Raw genomic sequence first — 20,605 nt, 5'->3', positions numbered from 1 at the left:
CACCATGGGGCCCAAGACGGCGTCATCACCAGAGGCTTTGGTAGGGGAAGACCACCTTTTGTCAGGATAACTTGTACTAGTTGTCCCCTTTCAAATTGGCCATTGTTGGCTCCCTTCCCGCTCAATATCTGGGGAGAGGACCAGGTCCTATATAAGTAGAACTAGCCACCACGGTGAGGGGGGACGAAGAAGAGAGACGAGAGAGAACCGAAGCAGATCCAAGATCATCTAACCCACACAAGTTCACCAAGCAGAAGAACACCTCAACCTCAGGAGGCTGTTCTTCCCCTTGTACTATTCTTCATTAGCCCAAGAGGCAATCCACCACCACCACACTGGAGTAGGGTATTACACCACAACGGTGGCCCGAACCAGTATAAATCTTGTGTCTTTCTGTGTTGTGAGTTAGTTGAGTTCATCTGCGAGATCTTAGAGAGCTAGGGCGTGATCGATAGGGATAAAACCTTCACGCGCATCCCAGTGTTCAAACCTCAAGGGTTTGCCAGAACCCGTGATCCGACAAAAGGCGAGAAAATAGGAACGCGAAACAGAAGAGAAACATAGAGAGAAAGAGAGAGAGAGATCCCATCTCGGAGGGGCTCCTGCCCCTCCGCCACCATGGATGCCATGGACTAGAGGGAAACCCTCCTCCCATCTAGGGGGGAGGTCAAGGAAGAAGAAGGAGGCGGCTCTCTCCCCCTCTCTCCCAGTGGCACCGAAACGCCACAGGGACCATCATCATGATGATGATCTACACCAACAACTTCGCCGCCATCATCACCATCTCTCTCCCCCTCTATGCAGTGGTGTAACCTATCTTTTACTCACTATAATCTGTACTTAAACATGGTTCTCAATGATATATATTATTATCCAATGATATGTGGCTATCCTATGATGTTTGAGTACATCCGTTTTGTCCTATGGGTTGATTGATGATCATGATTGGCTTGAGTTGTATGTTCTATTATTGGTGCTGTCCTATGGTGCTCTCCGTATCACACAAGCTTGAGGGATCCCCGCTGTAGGGTGTTGCAATATGTTCATGATTCACTTATGGTGGGTGGCATGAGTGACAGAAGCACAAACCCGAGTAAGTGGGTTGTTGCGTATGGGAGTAAAGAGGACTTGATAGTTTCCTCAAGTGCTGGTTCATCTATCACTGAAGGTAGGTGCTCTCTTTGCGAGCCATTAGTTTCATCGAACCGCACATCTACAGTTTCAACAACCTTGTGAAGAATGTTGTTGAAGACTCTATAGGTGTGTGAGTCCTTTCCGTAACCAAGCATGAAACCTTCATGTGCTTTCGGTGCAAATTTTGAGTTGTGATGAGGATCTCTAATCCAACATTTAGCACCGAAGACTTTGAAATAACTTACATTGGGTTTCTTGTCAGTGAGGAGTTCATAGGCAGTCTTTCTGAAGAATTTGTGAAGATATACTCTATTGATGATATGGCACACAGTATCAATTGCATCAAACCAGAAACGACGAGGTGTCTTGTATTCATCAAGCATAGTGTGAGCCATCTCAACAAGAGTTTTGTTCTTGCGCTCCACAACACCATTCTGCTGAGGAGTATAAGGAGCAGATAACTCATGAGTAATACCAAGTTCATCAAGATAGTCATCAAGACCAGAATTCTTGAACTCAGTTCCATTTTCACTTCTGATGTGCTTGATCTTCACACCAAAGTTGGTTGAAGCCCTCGAGGAAAATCATTTGAAGACTTCCTGCACTTCATGTTTGTAAGTGACAATGTGTACCCATGTGTAAGGAGAGTAATCATCAACAATAACGAAGCCATATAGAGATGCATCATTTGTAACAGCAGAATAATGATTAGGGCCAAAAAGATCCATATGAAGCAATTCAAATGGTCGAGTGGTAGTCATGATTATCTTTGCTGGATGGTTGACCTTGGTCATCTTTCCAGCTTCACAGGCTCTGCATAAGTGATCCTTGAGGAATTTGACATTCTCAATGCCAATGACATGCTTATTCTTCGCAAGCGTGTGCAAATTTCTCATGCCTGCATGACCAAGTCATCGATGCTAGAGCCAGCCTTCTGAAGCTTTTGCAAGTAGGCACATGGCTGGTTGTGGTCCTGTAGAGAAATAAACAATATACAAGTATCCTCTCCTAAAGCCTTCGAAGACTTTGGAATTGTTAGCTTCCATAAGCACAATACAACGGTACTTGCCAAAGACAACAACCATATCAAGATCGCAAAGCATTGAGACAGACATGAGGTTGTATCCTAAGGACTCGACAAGCATGACTTTTTCCATGTGTCGATCCTTTGTGATCGCAACCTTACCTAGACCCAATACTTGACTTTTGCCTTTGTCAGCGAAGATGATATGATTCAGATGCGATGGTGATAAGGGAGCATCCATCAATAGATTCTTGTCACCAGTCATGTGATTTGTACATCCACTATCGAGGACCCACTCAGTGGCTTTGGGTTGATCATCCTGCAGATGAATTAGTGCAACTTACGAACTCATATACTTCATCAGTGAAGAATATGACATCAATTCATCAGATCAATTTCATCAAGCAAGAGAACAGATAGAGCAGTAGGAGGACGTGAGAAATCAAAATTCATTTCTTCATGATTAGCCTCCATCCTTTCAGGCACTCTCAGGTCTCCAGCAAATTCTTCGGACGATTACGTTCGTCTGGAGACCTGACCCTACAGAAGAGATTAGTTCTTTTTCTTCACCACCCACATCTGAAGAGGTGGCAAAGAGTTCATCACTCTGCGAGCTCCATATGAGAAAGGTGGCATAGACGCCAACCCATTTCGTTTCACATAAGAGGGGTTAGGATAAGCATATGAATAAGCATAGAAATTCTTCGAGGACTTATGAACATAATGATTAGAATAATAATGCTCATATTCATAGCCCATATCTCTTCCCTGCGAAACAGAGTTGTTAGCACGACGATATTCATATGAGGACTTTGATCCTTTTGAGGAATTTGGTCCATATGAAGAATTTGACCTAGGGTTCCTATTCTTCACAGGTGGTGTCCTGAGGACATTCACCTGAAGACTTTCAAGGAACCTTTTGGGAACCCAAATTTTCTTCATAGGAGGACCGTTCCTGCAGTTAGTACCAACATATCTAGCAAATATTTCACCATTCTGATTTTTGAACAGTTTATAGTTGGAGTCAAATGACTCATCATTAGAACGAGGAGATTCACATGCAAAGACAGATAAGTTAGATGGATCAACTGGAGGTCCCTTTGCACCAACCCATGAGGTTTTGGGGTACTTCTCAGGCTTCTAATATGTACTGTCAGCATTGAGTTTCCTCTCAAAGGCAATACCCTCTTTCCTAGGGTTCCTGTTGAGGGTCTGCTTTTTTAGCACATCACAAAGCGTCTGATGCCCTTTGAGGCTTTTGTACATGCCTGTCATGTACAATTTCTTTAGCCCTGCATCTTCAGTGATACTAGCAATGTCCTCAGATGAGGAATTAGTGATAGCAGAGGCAGGTGAAGAATTTGAAATATTAGCAACATTTGAACATTCAGGTGAAGAATTAGCAGATTCACGTTCAATGCACTTCAAGCATGGAGGAACAAATTCTTCTTGAGAAGCGCTGATTTGTTGAGCAAGTAATGAATTGTGCTCCTTCTGAAGATCTTCATAACTCACTCTTAGCTTTTCAAGATCTTGCTTTCTTTGAAGAAATTCATACGAAAGCTTCTCATGATCAGATAAGAGAGTGTTATGATGACCTTGAAGGGTGTCAAACTTAGACTGAAGCCTCTGAAGACTCTCAGCCAAAGCTTTGGACTGATCCATTTCTTCTCCCAACATATCATCACTCTTATTTAGCATGTATTGAACTTTTTCCATAGCTCTTTGTTGTTTAGTGGCAAGGGAAGCAAGTTTGGCATAGCTAGGTCAAAATTCATCACTAGATTCATCATCACTGGATTCAGATAGATAGCATTCAGTTACCTTAGCATCTTTTTCCATAAGGCATGATGCAGAAGATGGTGATTCTGATTCGAATGTCACTGCTTTGAGACATTCCTTGAAGTCCTCAAACCAATGATCATGATGGGTTCAATGACCTTCATAGACCTTAGAGAGACGGTCCCAGATAAGCTTCGCATGATCGAGATGCATGATATTCCTGAACTGATTTTGAGACAGACATGAGCAGATGACATCCTTCGCCATGAGGTTGAGAAGAGTGTACTTGTGAATCTCATCAGCTTCCGCCATCTTGCACAGATCGGCCAAACCAATCTCAGTGACGGTCCACAGCTCACTGTTCATCGCCATGAGTCGCTTCTTCATCATGGCCTTCCACTTGGGATACTCATGACCATCAAAGATCGGGCATGACACAATCTTCATTCCTGTGGTCGATATAACTGAAACTCCAGGCGGTTAAACCAAAATCACACAGAACAAGGGAGTACCTTGCTCTGATACCAATTGAAAGTGCGTTATATCGACTAGAGGGGGGTGAATAGGCGATTTTTATGAATTCTTCAATGAGGAATTTGCAGGTGAGGAAATTCCTTAGCGAAGAAGTACTAGCAGTGGAATAAGTACTCAATAGTAAACATAACAGAGCACAGGCATAGTCATCATGATGAAATGAAGACAAGCACAGAGTACAGAAAGCGTAAACACAGGATAACACAGGATGAAGACAAACAGACTGAAGAAATTGAACTGAGAAAATTGAGAAAGTCCTCAGTCAAAGTCTTCAAACACAGATACGAACAAGCACTCAACACAGTTATGAGGAAATGAAAGAGTTGAGGAAATAGAACCAGTGAACTTGGTGAAGACAATGATTTGGTAGACCAGTTCCAAGTGCTGTCTCAGTTGTACATCTGGTTGGAGTGGCTAGGTATTTAAACCTGAGGACACACAGTCCCGGACACATAGTCCTCACCATATTCTCCTTGAGCTAAGGTCACATAGACCTCGCCCAATCACTCGTGGTAAGTCTTCAGGTGACTTCTGAACCTTCACAGACTTGGTCACTTGGAGATCCACAATTCCTCTTGGATGCTCTAGACCTTGATGCCTAACCGTCTGGAAGAAGCACAATCTTCAAAGAACAAGCGTCGGATCCATGCAGGATCAATCTCTTCAGTGATGCTCAATCACTTGGGGGTTTTAGGTGTTTGGATTTTCCTCACTTGATGATTTTCGCTCAAAGTCCTCAAAGGATGGGATGCTCTCAAATGACAAGTGTCAGTTTCTCTCGGAGCAGCCAACCAGCTAGTGGTTGTAGGGGGCGGCTATTTATAGCCTAGGGAGCAGCCCAACATGATAAGACATAAATGCCCTTCAATAATATGATCGTTAGGTGGGTAGATATTTTGGGACAGCTGGCACAAGGCACATCAACGGTTGGAAATTTTAGTAGCAAAATCCTCAGGGCTATCATGTTCCTCACTGTGTAGGCAATCCGCACTGGCAAATTCCTAGTCAGAACAAATTCCTCAGAGACCAGAAGAACTTCGTCTTTGTCACTAAAGAATATGACTAAACTGTATGAGATTTCCAATGGCTTCACTCGAAGGGATTGGTAGGTGTAGGATTTTGAGTTGAGCATCACATGGAAATTTTTCCTTAGTATTTCCTCGACCCCCTTTAACAGTACGGTGTTTCCTATGACTCAAGAAAGAGAAAATGAAACTACGAAAAGGAAAGTCTTCACGCTTCATGTTCCTCAGATGAATACCAAGTCTTCAGTATTGCACCAATTTCTTCACTTCCAAAGTCTTCAGAAATATAAAGTCTTCAGTCGAAGAACTTCATTTTTAGGGGTCGAATTTCTCTGTAAATATCAAACTCCTCATAGACCTGTGTACACTCATAAACACATTAGTCCCTTAACCTATAAGTCTTCAATACACCAAAATCACTAAGGGGCACTAGATGCACTTACAGTAGGTATGGTGGCTATTTTGAGGAAGGTATATGGTGGGTGTATGATACCGGCGAAAAGTGCATGGTAATAGAGAGGCTAGCAAATGTGGAAGGGTGAGGGTGCGTATAATCCATGGACTCAACATTAGTCATAAAGAACTCACATACTTATTGCAAAAATCTATTAGTTATCGAAACAAAGTACTACGCGCATGCTCCTTGGGGGATAGATTGGTAGGAAAATACCATCGCTCGTCCCCGACCGCCACTCATAAGGAAGACAATCAATAAATAAAGCATGCTCCGACTTCATCACATAACGGTTCACCATACATGCATGATATGGGAATCACAAACTTCAACACAAGTATTTGTCAAATTCACAACTACTCAACTAGCATGACTCTAATATCACCATCTCCATACCGCAAACAATTATCAAGTATCAAACTTCTCATAATATTCAATGCACTTATATGAAAGTTTTTATGATTCCTAAAAGCAAATTACCATGCTGTTCTAAAGGACTCTCAAAATAATATAAGTGAAGCATGAGAGATCAATTATTTCTATAAAATAAAACCACCAATGTGCTCTAAAAGATATAAGTGAAGTACTAGAGCAAAAACTATATAGCTCAAAAGATATAAGTGAAGGACATAGAGTATTCTAATAAATTCTGATTCATGTGTGTCTCTCTCAAAAGGTGTATGATTGTGGTAAACTAAAAAGCAAAGACTCAAATCATAAAAGACGCTCCAAGCAAAACACATATCATGTGGTGAATAAAAATATAGCTCCAAGTAAAGTTACTGATGAATGAAGACAAAAGAGGGGATGCCTTCCGGGGCATCCCCAAGCTTAGGCTTTTTGGTGTCCTTGGATTTTACCTTGGGGTGCCTTGGGCATCCCCAAGCTTAGTCTCTTGCCACTCCTTGTTCTATAATCCATCAAATCTTTACCCAAAACTTGAAAACTTCACAACACAAAACTTGACAGAAAATCTCGTGAGCTCCGTTAGTGAAAGAAACAAAACACCACTTCAAGGTACTGTAATGAACTCATTATTTATTTATATTGGTCTTAAACCTACTTTATTCCAACTTTTCTATGGTTTATAAACTCCATTACTATCCATAGATTCATCAAAATAAGCAAACACCACACGAAAAACAGAATCTGTCAAAAACAGAACAGTCTGTAGTAATCTGTATCAAACGAATACTTCTGGAACCCCAAAAATTCTAAAATAAATTTATGGACGTGAGGAATTTATCTATTAATCATCTGAAAAAATAATTAACTAAATATCACTTTCCAATAAAAAATGGCAGCAATTCTCGTGAGCACTAAAGTTTCTGTTTTTTACAGCAAGATCAAAAAGACTTTCCCCAAGTCTTCTCAATGGTTCTACTTGGCACAAACACTAATTAAACACAAAAAACACAACCAAAATAGAGGCTAGATAAATTATTTATAAACAGGAACAAAAATAAAGGAATAAAAATAAAATTGGGTTGCCTCCCAACAAGCGCTATCGTTTAACGCCCCTAGCTAGGCATAAAAGCGAGGATAGATCTAGGTATTGCAATCTTTGGTAGGCAATTATTCAATAAGACACCTATAACTCCTAGGAGTTTCTTTATTTTTATTAATTATCAAACTCCTAGGCACGAAATCGAGAAAATCATTTGTAGCAAAAGGTTCCTTAAGGATAGTGAGAAAGTTGGGGTGAACACTTATGGATTTGAGGTCCACATTTCCCTTACTAGAAGTTTCACCCTTATTTTTAGGAGCATACATAAATTTGGCAATCTTAGCATTAGAAGGAGTGTTTTTCATGGAATAAAAGGTAGACCCTAGGTAGGTAATAATATCCTCAATTTTATCAATTCTAGTGGAATCTTGATCTATTTTTCATTAACCATAGGTTCCTTTTCTTTAAAAATTTTAAGAGCAACTCCTACCTTAGATCCGTATTGGGTAATTTGGTTATGGATCTTTCTATCCAAATTTTCAATCAACTCTACGGTGGCAACTTTTTTTCAACAATTTCAAGCCGTTGCATCACATGATCCAAAGTTAAAATAGTTCCATCAACCAAAAGAGGTGGTGGGCCAAACAAATCTATCATAGCATTATAAGAATCAAAAGTATGGCTACCCAAGAAGTTTCCTTTGGTAATGGTATCAAGAATATATCTATTCCAAGGAGTGATGCCTACATAAAATTTGCGCAGAAGAACGGAAGTAGATTGCTTCCTAATAGATCTATTTTGCGCATTGCAAATTCTGAACCAAGCATCTTTTAGATTTTCTACATCCCTTTGTTTAAAATTAAGGACCTCATTCTCGGCATACAAAGGAGTAGATAAAGGACTAGCCATAATGACGAAGCAAGCAAAAGAAAGGGCGAAAGGAAAAAGAGGGCGAATAAAACAGCAAGGGTAAAGTGGGAGAGAGGAAAACGAGAGGCAAATGGCAAATAATGTAATGCGAAGGATAAGAGTTGTGATGGGTACTTGGTATGTCTTGACTTGGTGTAGATATCCCCGACGATGGCGCCAAAATCCTTCTTGCTACCTCTTGAGCATGTGTTGGTTTTCCCTTGAAGAGGAAAGGGTGATGCAGCAAAGCAGCGTAAGTATTTCCCTTAGTTTTTGTAACGCCCCAAGACCGGAGCTTCAGATGCCTTCCAGGGTTTCCGGGTTTTTTTGTGTGTCTTGTTTAGTTCTTTGCATCATGTGCATTGCATCATGTCATCATGCTATCATGTCATTAATCTTTGCATCTCAAATCAACTAAATAAATCGTATGGATCTTTGATCCATTTAAATTGAGGGAATTCACATGGTGAGTTCTCTTTATAACATATCCTCCCGATATTAGGGAGCTATATTAAATATTCCATTTTCGGAATCACCCATGAACACACTTGCAAAATATTTCCCCATGCCTTCGTCCCATCCATCATCTCCTTCTCCTTTCCTTCAATTTCCTGTCTTTTGATAGTCCCATTTTCCCCTTCTCTATTAATGTCCATTCTTTTCCTATAAATTCTAGACTGTGCCAGGAACACCTCCTCCAATTTTTAGATCCTTTGGACTTGTTTTGGTTGGATTCAAAAATGGCTCAAGTTTGAATCTAATTCAAACTTGAATTATTTTTCGATCTCTAAAATATTGACAAACCATTTTATTCTATTTGTGCAAAGTTCCGGCGCTCCAAGAATATTTTATTTTATGAAATATTCTTTCCCTAACCCTCTATTTATTTATTTATTTTTCTTCTCTCTATTTGTTTTTTGTTAAAGCAAATCAGAGAGGAGTGAGAGAGAGAGCAGCAGGCCCATTCTCCTTCTAGGCCCAGCCGGCGCCCTCCCCCTAGGCGCAGCCCCTCTATACTGGGCCGGCCACTAAGGCCCAACCTGCTCTAACCCTAGCTGCCCCGATCCCCTCCACTCGATCCCCATCTCTCCCTCTCGTTCTTGTCCACCGCCGCCACTCTCACCACGCACGCACAGAGGAGCGAAGCCCGACTCCCCCATCTCCCTCGCAGCCCCGCTCGATCCCCTCAGCCTCCCTCCTCCTTCGATCCAGGGATTCAGGCCGGAGCCCCGTCGGCCTCCTCGTCGTCGTCGCGCCCACGGGGCCACCAGCAAGGCCCTGCGCCCCCAGACGTCATCCTCCGGTGCCCCAAGTCCCGCGCGACGCGCCAAGTCGCCATTGTCGCGCCTCCTTCGCTGCCCGGACCAGTCGTCCTCAACCCCGCCGAGCTCCATCGCGACCCCACGCCCTCAAGTGTCTCGCGCAGCACCGTCGTCCATCTTCTCAGTCGCGCCACCGCCGTTTTGCAGGAGCTCCGCCTCCCTAGCGAGAACAGCCACCACCGGAGTTGTTCTTCCTCCGTGCACCGTCGTCGAGTTGCCATGGTCTTTACCTCTTGTGCCTCCTCCCTCCAGCGCCTCCTTGCTGCTCCCTCCCGTGCACAAGCCCCTCCTCTGCCATGGCCTTCCTCCTCCTGTGTCTGCAGCGATGTTGTGCTGCTGCAGCTGCTCTTCCTGCGCGCCGCCTCCCTCGCCGAGCCCCGTGGTGTGGCCCTTCTGCGGCAACTAGCGCCCCTCCATGGATGACATCCACCATAGTTGCAACACCCGGAGCAAGACGACTACAACCCTGCGGCTTTTAGATGTATTGTTTTGGCCTTTTGCATATCACTGTTGAACCGAGGAGACTAGCACCGCCAAGTCCAACGACAAACCCCGAAGATTTTTTAACGCACCAAGTACCACTCATGTTGGCAAGACCCATAAGTCGGACCCCGAACGATCGACATCTCATGGACCGTGTACAACTACCATCGCCTCGAAGGCATTGGAGTCATCAAGTACCTCTCCAAACGAACGTGAATGACTACCGTCGCAAGAACGGGACCGGAAAGTCCGAATACCACAAGTACCACGACGCCGATGACATGAACGTCTACAGGAACTCGTGCAACGATAAACATGTACCACTACCGTCGCCGAGATCGCGAGAACCTCTACCGTCGACCCTAGAGCGTGCGAGAACGACTACTTCCACTACCGCCATCGTGAGAACGTCTACTTCCTCTACTTTGCACCATATGAGTACTATTCTGCTTGCACGCTTCGAAGGTATAACCTCGAGACGATGTCCGTGAATGAATGCTTGCGGTGTTTGAGGTGCTCGTGTTTGCACCGTGTCCAAATTTTCACTCGTTTCCTTGTCGCCAACTCGTGGGACACCCGAAATCTGGAAGCGCCCCACCATCTTTTGCACGCATCCGCACACTTTTCCTTTGCTTCGTATCTCAATCGAGTTACCGGATCTGGAACGCTGCCGTGGCACTGTTTTCATTATCGTTGCTGTGGCACCCTTTTCCTTTCCACCACGGTGACAAATGCTTCATAATGCTCTTGTAAACTTTTAATAAAAATTGCATAAACTTGTTCGTGTCATCCGCATCATGATAACAACAATTAAAATGTTTAGTTTGTTGTTGCATTAAATTACTAAGGCATATGGGGATTTACCGGATTCGTTATTTGTTATATCCAGCCCATTTAAATTGTTTAGATGGTGTAGTTTTGTTATGCCTCACCTCTTGCCATGTTAACCAACATTAATATTGTTGAGTACCTAACCGGGAGTGAACTAAATAATTGGTGTGGTGTTCCGTAAATATGCAACTCGTTGCATATTGGGCTCCACTTAACTTGTAGTTTTGTTTGTGCACTTTGCCATGCCATGCCTCATTAAACCGGACATGCATCATACTTGGTTGTGCATCATGCCATGCTTATGTGGTGGTTGTTTACTATGTTGTGTGCTTCTTTCCGATGTTGCTTCTTCGGGTTGGCTCCGATAATGTCGTGTTTGTGAGGATCCGTTCGACTACGTCTGATTGTCTTCTTCATGGACTCGTTCTTCTTCCTTGCGGGATCTCAGGTAAGATGACCATACCCTCGAAATCACTTCTATCTTTGCTTGCTAGATGCTCGCTTTTTGCTATGCCTATGCTGCGATACCTACCACTTGCTCATCATGCCTCCCATATTGTTAAGCCAAGCCTCTAACCCACCTTGTCCTAGCAAACCGTTGTTTGGCTATGTTACCGCTTTGCTCAGCCCCTCTTATAGCGTTGTTAGTTGCAGGTGAAGATGGAGGTGTTCCTTGTTGGAACATGTTTATTGTTGGGATATCACAATATCTCTTATTTAATTAATGCATCTATATACTTGGTAAAGGGTGGAAGGCTCGGCCTTATGCCTGGTGTTTTTTTCCACTCTTGCCGCCCTAGTTTCCATCATATCGGTGTTATGTTCCCGGATTTTGCATTCCTTACACGGTTGGGTTATAATGGGAACCCCTTGATAGTTCGCCTTGAATAAAACTCCTCCAGCAAGGCTCTCATTTGCGTATGTTAGCCACCAAATATGCTAGTCGCTTGCTGCAGCTCCACCTCATACTTTTACCCTTCCTATAAGCTTAAATAGTCTTGATCGCGAGGGTGTGAGATTGCTGAGTCCCCGTGACTCATAGATACTTCCAAAACCAGTTTGCAGGTGCCGATGATACCGTGCAGGTGACTCAACTGAGCTCAAAGGAGGAGCTCGATGAAGATCATGTTCGTTATGGTGTTCTGTTTCCAGTTGATAAGTAGTGGAGCCCAGTTGGGACGATCGGGGATCTGTGTAGCATTTGGGGTAGTCTTCTTTTATTTTGGTTCCATAGACGGACCTTGTTTGTATTTGGATGTTGTAATGCTTTATTCATGTATTGTGTGAAGTGGCGATTGTAAGCCAACTATGTATCTCTTTCCCTTATGTATTACATGGGTTGTTGTGAAGATTACCTCACTTGCGACATTGCTTTCAATGCGGTTATGCCTCTAAGTCGTGCTTCGACACGTGGGATATACAGCTGCATCAAGGGCGTTACAGTTTTTGAGAACCAAGGTATCAATCTAGTAGGAGACCACGCGCGAGTCACCTCATACCTACACAAACAAATAAGAACCTCACAACCAATGCGATAAAGGGGTTGTCAATCCCTTCACGGCCACTTGCAAGAGTGAGATCTGATAGAGGTGATAATAATAATATAAATATTTTTGGTATTTTTATGATATAAATTGAAAGTAAAGATTGCAAAATAAAATAGATTGGGAACTTGTATGATGGAGAATAGACCCGGGGGCCATAGGTTTTACTAGTGGCTTCTCTCAAGATAGCATAAGTATTACGGTGGTGAACAAATTACTGTCGAGCAATTGATATAATTGAGCATAGTTATGAGAATATCTAGGTATGATCATGTATATAGGCATCACGTCCGTGACAAGTAGATCGACTCTTGTCTGCATCTACTATTATTACTCCACACATCGACCGCTATCCAGCATGCATCTAGAGTATTAAGTTCATAAGAACGGAGTAACACTTTAATCAAGATGACATGATGTAGAGGGATAAACTCATGCAATATGATATAAACCCCATCTTTTTATCCTCGATGGCAACAATACAATACGTGTCGTTTCCCCTATTGTCACTGGGATCGAGCACCGCAAGATTGAACCCAAATCTAAGCACTTCTCCCATTGCAAGAAAGATCAATCTAGTAGGCCAAACCAAACTGATAATTCAAAGAGACTTGCAAAGATAACCAATCATACATAAAAGAATTCAAAGAAGATTCAAATATTGTTCATAGATAATCTTGATCAATAACCCACAATTCATCGGATCTCAACAAACACACCACAAAAGAAGATTACATCGAATAGATCTCCAAGAGAATCGAGGAGAACTTTGTATTGAGATCCAAAGAGAGAGAAGAAGCCATCTAGCTAATAACTATGGACCCGAAGGTCTGAGGTAAACTACTCACACATCATCGGAGAGGCTATGGTGTTGATGTAGAAGCCCTCCGTGATTAATGCCCCCTTCGGCGGAGCGCCAGAAAAGGCCCCAAGATGGGATCTCACAGGTACAGCAAGTTGCAGCGGTGGAATTAGGTTTTCATGGTGCCCTCTGATGTTTTCAGGGTATGTAGGTATATATAGGAGGAAGAAGTAGGTCGGTGGAGCCACGAGGGGCCCACGAGGGTGGAGGGCACGCCCAGGGGGTAGGCGCGCCCCTGCCTCATGGCCTCCTGATACGTCTCCAACGTATCTATAATTTTTGATTGCTCCATGCTATATTATCTTCTGTTTTGGACATTATTGGGCTTTATTATCCACTTCTATATTATTTTTGGGACTAACCTATTAACCCAGAGCCCAGTGCTAGTTTCTGTTTTCCCCTTGTTTTAGAGTATCGCAGAAAAGGAAAATCAAACGGAGTCCAATTGACCTGAAACTTAATGGAACTTATTTTTGGAAGGAAAGCAACCCGGGAGACTTGGAGTCCACGTCAAGGAAGCTTCGAGGAAGCCACGAGGTAGGGGGCGGGCCCTCCACCCTCGTGGGCCCCTCATGGCTCCCCTGATGTACTTCTTCCGCCTATATATATCTCCATATACCCTAAAACGATCGAGGAGCACAATAGATCAGGAGTTCCGCCGCCAGAAGCCTCCGTGGCCACCGAAAACCAATCTAGACCCATTCCGGCACCCTACCGGAGGGGGAAATCCCTCTCCGGTGGCCATCTTCATCATCCCGGTGCTCTCCATGACGAGGAGGGAGTAGATCTCCCTCGGGGCTGAGGGTATGTACCAGTAGCTATGTGTTTGATCTCTCTCTCTCTCTCTCGTGTTCTTGATTTGGCACGATCTTGATGTATCGCGAGCTTTGCTATTATAGTTGGATCTTATGTTGCTTCTCCCCCTCTACTCTCTTGTAATGGATTGAGTTTCCCCTTTGAAGTTATCTTATCGGATTGAGTCTTTAAAGATTTGAGAACACTTGATGTATGTCTTGCCGAGCGTATCTGTGGTGACAATGGGATATCACGTGATTCACTTCATGTATGTTTTGGTGATCAACTTGAGGGTTCCGCCCATGAACCTATGCATAGGGGTTGGCACACGTTTTCGTCGTGATTCTCCGGTAGGAACTTTGGGGCACTCTTTGAGGTTCTATGTGTTGGTTGAGTAGATGAATCTGAGATTGTATGACGCATATCGTATAATCATACCCACGGATACTTGAGGTGACATTGGAGTATCTAGGTGACATTACGGTTTGGATTGATTTGTGTCTTAAGGTGTTATTCTAGTATGAACTCTAGGGTTGTTTGTGACACTTATAGGAATAGCCCAACGGATTGATTGGAAAGAATAACTTTGAGGAGGTTTCGTACCCTACCATAATCTCTTCGTTTGTTCTTTGCTATTAGTGACTTTGGAGTGACTCCTTGTTGCATGTTGAGGGATAGTTATGTGATCCAATTATGTTATTATTGTTGAGGGAACTTGCACTAGCGAAAGTATGAACCCTAGGCCTTGTTTCAACACATTGCAATACCGTTTACGCTCACTTTTATCATTAGTTACCTTGCTGTTTTTATAATTTCAGATTACAAAAACCTATATCTACTATCCATATACCACTTGTATCATCATCTCTTCGCCAAACTAGTGCACCTATACAATTTACCATTGTATTGGGTGTGTTGGGGGACACAAGAGACTCTTTGTTATTTGGTTGCAGGGTTGCTTGAGAGAGACCATCTTCATCCTACGCCTCCTACGGATTGATAAACCTTAGGTCATCCACTTGAGGGAAATTTGCTACTGTCCTGCAAACCTCTGCACTCGGAGGCCCAACAACGTCTACAAGAAGAAGGTTGTGTAGTAGACATCACCTCCTCATTGATTGCTTGACGTCCACACCAAGTCCTCTGGATCATGTTTGTTCCAAAAATCACGCTCCCGAAGGTTTCATTCCGTTTGGACTTCGTTTGATATTATTTTTTTGCAAAACACTGAAATAGGCAAAAAAATAGCAATTTGGGATGGGCCTCCGGTTAATAGGTTAGTCCCAAAAATAATATAAAAGTGTGCAAATAAGCCCATTAAACATCCAAAATAGAATATATAATAGCATGGAACAATAAAAAATTATAGATACGTCGGAGACGTATCAGGGAGGCCAAGGAAGAAGGAGGAGGAGGGGGCACTCTCCCCCTCTCTCCAGGTGGCGCCGGAGCGCCGCTGGGACAATCACCATGACAGCGATCTACATCAACAACTTCGCCGCTGTCAACACCAACTCTCCCCCCTCTATGGAGCGGTCTAACACCCCTTCTTCTCGCTGTAATCTCTACTTAAAGATGGTGCTCAACACTATATATTATTTCGCAATGATATGTGGTTATCCTATGATGTTTGAGTAGATCCATTTTGTCCTATTGGTTGATAGATGATCGTGATTGGTTTGAGTTGTATATTTTATTTTGGTGCTGTCCTATGGTGCCGCCCGTGTCACGCAAACGGAGGGATCCCCGCTGTAGGGTGTTGCAATATGTTAATGGTTCGCTTATGGTGGGTGGCGTGAGTGATAGAAGCACATACCCGAGTTTGGGGGTCATTGCGTATGGGATAAAGAGGACTTGATACTTAATATATGGTTGTGTTTTATGACCTTAATGATCTTTAGTATTTGCGGATGCTTGCTAGAGTTCCAATCATAAGTGCATATGATCCAAGTAGAGAAATTATGTTAGCTCATGCCTCTCCCTCATATAAAATTGCCACAATGATCATCGGTTTAGTTATCGATCACCTGGGGACAAATGACTTTCTTGTTGGCAAAAGCTATCTACTTTTGTTGTCTTGCATTTTACTCATAGTTTTATTCTTGCAAAGTACTCGTAGTTTTATTCTTGCAAAATAGTTTCATACTTGTTTTAGGTAAAGCAAACTTCAAGTGTGCGTAGAGTTGTATCGGTGGTCAATAAACTTGAGGGAATATTTGTTCTACCTTTAGCTCCTCGTTGGGTTCGCCACTCTTATTTATCGAAAAAGGCTTCAAACAACCCCTATACTTGTGGGTTATCAAGACCTTTTTCTGTCGCCGTTGCCGGGGAGCAATAGCGTGGAGTGAATATTCTTGTGTGTGCTTGTTTTCTTTATCACTAAGTAGTTTTTATTTTCTATTCTAAGTTGTTCTCTATCTTTAGTTATGGACATGGAACTTGAAATACCAAACAAAATAGTTTTACTTCCTACTCATGGATACGGGGAACCTCCTAAAACCCTCGATGCTCGTTATGTGAAAAATATTAAACACTACTTTCATAATCCTGAGAAAACTCCATTCAACTTGATAATGGAAGACACGTTGGATCAATGTGAATACTTTAGAGATTATCACTTTACACAAAAGGGAAACTATTATGGGATCAAATTGATATGTTGCATTGGTATGCTTGGAATTTATGTAAGAGATATGATTTACTTGTTGCTCTAGGATGAAGGCTCCAGACCTTCCCTTTTCATGCAAATTTAATGATTATGAAACCTTAGCTTCTTATGCTAATGGTAGATATGGTTACTATGATGTGGAACAAATAGAAGAATTTGTTAGTTTTAAGGGTGCGTATGAAATTGAATCTTTGTTTGAAAAGTATGAAGCTTTTGATGATGATGTTTATAGACCTGAAAATTTGCTATACTTAAATATTGCTATGAATAATATAAATAAAATTCCGATATTGATGCGTTTATTGAGAAAGTCTCCGCTGTCCAAGAAGAGACTAATATTTTGCAGGAACCTATGGAAAAAGAAATTGATGATACTGTGAGCTCATTAGATGAAAAACATGACGAGGAGAGAGAAGAACAAAGGGGGGAAGAGCGGTTAGCTACCCATGCCCACCTTCTAATGAGAGTAACTCTCTAACTCATACATTGTTTACTATCTCTTCATTCTTACCAAATGATGAATGCTATGATAATTTCTATGATCCCGTTGATTCATTTGAAACATCCCTTTTTGATGAACTTGACGCTTTCTATGCTTGTGGCCATGATGCCAATATGTATTATGCTTATGGAGATGAACTTGCTATAGTTCCTTATATTAAGAATGAAACTGTTACTATTACACCCACACATGATAGTCCTATTATCTTTTTGAATTCTCCCAACTACACTATATTGGAAAAGTTTGCATTTATTAATGATTATTATGAGAGAGGAACTACATCTTTGCCTCTCTATGTTTCCAACACGATAAAATTGGAAGAAACTGCTTAGGCTATGTATTGGCCTTTGCTTGATGTGCAGGAACTGTTCTGTTATGACATGCTGATGCACAGGAAGAGAGGTAGACCTCATCATTGCATGATATATGTTTCTTTGTGCTCACTACTAAATGCCAAATCATTGTTAATAAAAATTGTATTTGATATACCTTGGGATCCATGTGGATCCATTACTTGAGCACTTTATGCCTAGCTTAATGGCTTTAAAGAAAGCGTTGTCAGGGAGACAACCCGAAAGTTTTAGGAAGTCATTTTATTCTGTTGAGTGCTTTTATAAAGTTTAAAAACAAAAAAATATAGAGGGGAACTTAAAACTTCACAAAAATAAAAGTGAAAGTGAGAAAGACGAACACCGTTGAAGTGGGGTCCGTCCTTGAACTTTGTTTATGCCCATGGAAACTTTGTGAATCTCGATTACAGAAACTTTTGAACAAAAATAATTATCCCCTTGTACAAATCCATTGAATCATAAAAATAATGTGCCAAGATTTGTTTTAGGATGATTAGATTGCTTGTTGGTATGTGCGGTGCAAAAACAGAAACTTTGGCTGTAGTGCGCGATTTTATATTTTTTACTGGAACATTAAAAGTTTATGAAACTTTTTGCACAATATTTCTATATAATTGTTTTTATTTTTTCCTATTTTTCAGAATTTTTGGAGTACAGAAGTATGGTCAAAGTTGAGATTGCTATAGATTATTCTGTTTTTGATGCATTGTTTTGCTTGTTTTGATGAAACTATCGATTCTATCGGTGGTATAAGCCATGGAAAAGTTATAATACAGTAGCTAAAATTTTTGAATTCAGGGCTCTGTAGACCCTAGAAGGTTCGAACTCTGGGGCATGTGCGAAGAACTCAACCTCTCAAGCCTACCGACTCGTCCCCCCACAGCCTAGCCCGATTCACGCGAGCAAGGAAGTGAACACGGGAATTTACCCAGGTTCGGGCCACCTTGCGGTGTAAGACACTACTCCTGCTTTGTGATGGATTGGCCTCACGAGGGGCTGAGGATGAACTAGTATAGAGGATGAACAACCTCGCGAGGGCTCGGGGTGAGAATGAGTCGACCTCTTCTAAGGTGGTGGCTAACCTATATTTATAGTGGCCTCGGTCGTCTTCCTCCAAAACATAGGCGGGAAGGGATCCCACAGTGGCCAGTTTGAAAGGGGACAAGTAGTACATCTTATCCTGATGAAAGGTGGTCTTCGCCTGCAAAGCTTCTGGTCGTGACGCAGCGGTGGGCTCGGTGATGACATCCGTCCTGCTGTGCTGGTGGTCTTGGTCTCGTTGCATCGAAATGGTAACCTTTAGTAGATTCCTCGGGAACCTACGGCTGTCCTTGCCTCATTAGCACTAAAGAGGAAACTGCCTCCTTTGCGCCCCTGGCGCCCGCCTGCCTTGGTCGTCATGGCAGCCTCGTGAGGCCGGGTACCTGCATAGGAATCTCCACTCCTCGAGAGGTAGCCTGGGGAGGGCGCTCCCTTCGGAGGTCTTGGTGTCGTCCGCCTCGCGAGTCTTGGGGGCCCTCGCGAGGGTCTTGTCTTGGCGGTCTTGTAGATGGGTTGTACCAGGCCATCGGAGGAGCCATGCCATGGGTCACAGGCAGGCAAGTCTGGGTACCCTGGTTCCCAGAATGCCACCGCTGAGGATGCTCTCGCCTCTCAGGAGGCGATGACACGAGAGGAGGCCGATGAGAGGGTAGCGGGGGTCCGTAGGGCCCTCGCAGAAGAATATCGCCGGAAGCTAGAGCTTCAAGAGGCTATCTTCCGCACGCGGCGTGATGAGTTGATGGGCGAGGCCGACGGCCATAAGGAGAAGTTAGCCGTGGTGGAGCGACGCGAGAAAACCGCGGTGGATGCTCGGGCCACCGCCGAGGCCAAGTTGTCCTTCATTTTCAAACAGGTGGAAGGCGTTTCCTCCCTCATGGAGCAAGCTTCAGATGAGGCGGGCTGAGCCCGGGTACTGCAGCATGAGCACTCCTAGATGTTCGAGGCCCTCGGGCGCCGGGCCAACCAGGCTCTTAGCAGCATTTGCGATGAGAACGTCTCCAACCCGCTTGTTGATGGCGACGCCGGTTATCTCAGCTTCTTCACCTAGGTCATGGCACGCCTCGAGGAGAGGAGCCGCGACCTTCTTGCGCATCTTCAGCCACCTTCTCTGCTCTGATCCTGACTTCAACTTTGAGGCAGCGAGCCCCCGTGCCTTGAGCAATCCAAGGCGCCCCGGCGGACTGCATGGAGGATCATGTGGACGACCTGATCGCGGAGCTTGCCCCTGCCGAGGGTGTGGGCGTGCCCATGGTCGAGAGACACAGGGCTGACGACAATGGCAACAGCGGCGGCGACGGTGACAGGGTGTCTCTAGGCTTGTTTTCTCTTGTTTTCCTGCCAAGACTTTGGATGTGACCCCGTGGGGACGCAAAGGCATTTTTTGGAAGAACTTTCTTTATGATGTATTTAAGTAGTATTGCACTCCCTGGTGTCGCCTTTCCTTCACTTTTCACGTGCCTTGGGCCCCTGAGCAGGGGCGACCGTCATCGTCATGCCGGGTCGTGGTGCTCGACCAAGGTCTGGAGGCAGGCGCCTGCCGGAGGCCCTGGGCCACACGTACCCATCAGCTCATTCTGAGAGCGCCGCACAAGGATTCGGACGTCGAGGTCCCAAAGAGGTGTGCGCGCGGGGAAGGCCGCGACTACTGTGGCCTAGGCCCTTAGGGCATCGTCAGCGCTGTTGGGCTAACCCAAGCATGCACACCGTGCCCAGCCCCCGCTTGTGGGGTGCGATGGAAGGAGCCACAGGGGCCCGCCATCTTTCATAAAGGTGGGAACCAAGTGAAGGAAAAACTGCTAGAAGGAGAAAAGACAATAAACCCCCCTTTTCAAACGAAAGCACAAGAACTGCAAGTCCATTCCAAGAAGTAGCAAGCTCGGTTACAAGAGAAGGCTAAG

This window comes from Triticum dicoccoides, chromosome 5A, assembly GCF_002162155.2.
Source record: "Triticum dicoccoides isolate Atlit2015 ecotype Zavitan chromosome 5A, WEW_v2.0, whole genome shotgun sequence".
NCBI classification, from domain to species: domain Eukaryota; kingdom Viridiplantae; phylum Streptophyta; class Magnoliopsida; order Poales; family Poaceae; genus Triticum; species Triticum dicoccoides.
The sequence above is the reverse complement of the archived record's forward strand: the minus strand, read 5'-3'. Positions refer to the sequence as shown.